At 42.4% G+C, this 1275-nt stretch overlaps 1 non-coding gene across 1 annotated transcript; it reads right to left on the reverse strand.

Moving 5' to 3' along the window:
- Positions 1 to 517: 517 nt before the first annotated feature.
- LOC117718317 (small nucleolar RNA SNORA48) lies at positions 518 to 660 on the reverse strand. The gene has a single exon (XR_004608015.1). It is a non-coding gene; the product is annotated as a small nucleolar RNA SNORA48 (small nucleolar RNA).
- Between the last annotated feature and the right edge of the window lie 615 nt (positions 661 to 1275).

Here is a 1275-nt window from a genome sequence, read left to right on the forward strand (position 1 = left end):
AACACTGAGCCAGGCATGGCCCACAGCAGCAGCTCAGGCTGGAACCTTAGCATGCCCCGATGTGGTGGGGTTAACTACTCAGAACAGGCTACTCCTTCCCACTCTCAAGACTCCAGTTCCATCTCTCTTCATAAAGTGCTCAAGCTGCTCTACTTCTCTTTTCTTTCTCTCCTGCAGATCCAATACATACTTACACACTGTGATGGCTCCCACTGAAGGCTCGCCGTGCAGTTGGCAGGCCCCTAGGTGACATCGTCTGAACTGCACTATGAGGTATGAGGGCAAGTGGGTAGCTACAGCCTGCATGTGCTATACACCTGAGCGTAGGTCTGTGGGTGGAATGGCTGTCTGAATGTCTCTGTCATCCTTCCTTCATGATGGGCAGGCTCTGTTTGTCTATGGCCTACCTGTGCCATGGTGTAGAGGGCAAGTCTGTGAGCATCTTTCCCTGCCCACACAGAGGTCTCTGTTTTCCTCCTCCAATGTTGTGCTGCCTAGATTTGGTTCAATTTGATTTTTATGTGTTGTAGGCATAAAACAGCTTTGGCTGCCAAAGCAGGCATCAAGCTAGGATAAACAAAAGACTGCCATCTGCTCTGTCCCTGACTGATGTAAGAATACCACCACCATCAAGGTATCTTTTGCCCATTGCCGGGGGTGAAACTTAATAATCTTGGAGGTGCTATCAGTTGGAGTTGGGCTCCCAGTAATCTGTCTACCTCTATGTTGGGTCGAAGATTTGGAGGAAGGAAAGGGGAGAGGGTAATGTAATTATATTTCAACCTAAAACATTTTAAATTAAAAATTTAAAAACCCCTAAGGAATTTTGTTGTACTGTGGCCTAATATTTTACCTATGGAAGCCAGCTATTTGACTAGAGATGTTTTTTTTTCTATAAATTTGTTGACTTACAATAACATCAAATGTCTTCTTTGTTTCTCAGTGTGCATCCAGGTTGCTGGTTTTAACCACACTCTGTGGGTGCTGATCTTTTAAATGTTCCAGAAAAGTCTTATTTAATTGTTTGTTTGTTCCTTTGTTTTAGTGAAATCCATTAAGTAAACTAAGCCCACTTTTCTAATCATGGGGACTTTCTTTTGTTCTGCTTGTCCAGTTGTATCACATAACGAGTAGGAAGACATTAGAAATATCTGTAAGCCAAATAGTGACATGAAGGAAAAATGCCAAACATGAAGTAGCATGAAAGTTAATAATTCTTGAACAAGGTATAGAAATTCAAGAATAGTGAAGAGATTTGCTTTAGTTATACTCAGA

Source organism: Arvicanthis niloticus, chromosome 12 (assembly GCF_011762505.2).
Source record: "Arvicanthis niloticus isolate mArvNil1 chromosome 12, mArvNil1.pat.X, whole genome shotgun sequence".
NCBI lineage: Eukaryota > Metazoa > Chordata > Mammalia > Rodentia > Muridae > Arvicanthis > Arvicanthis niloticus.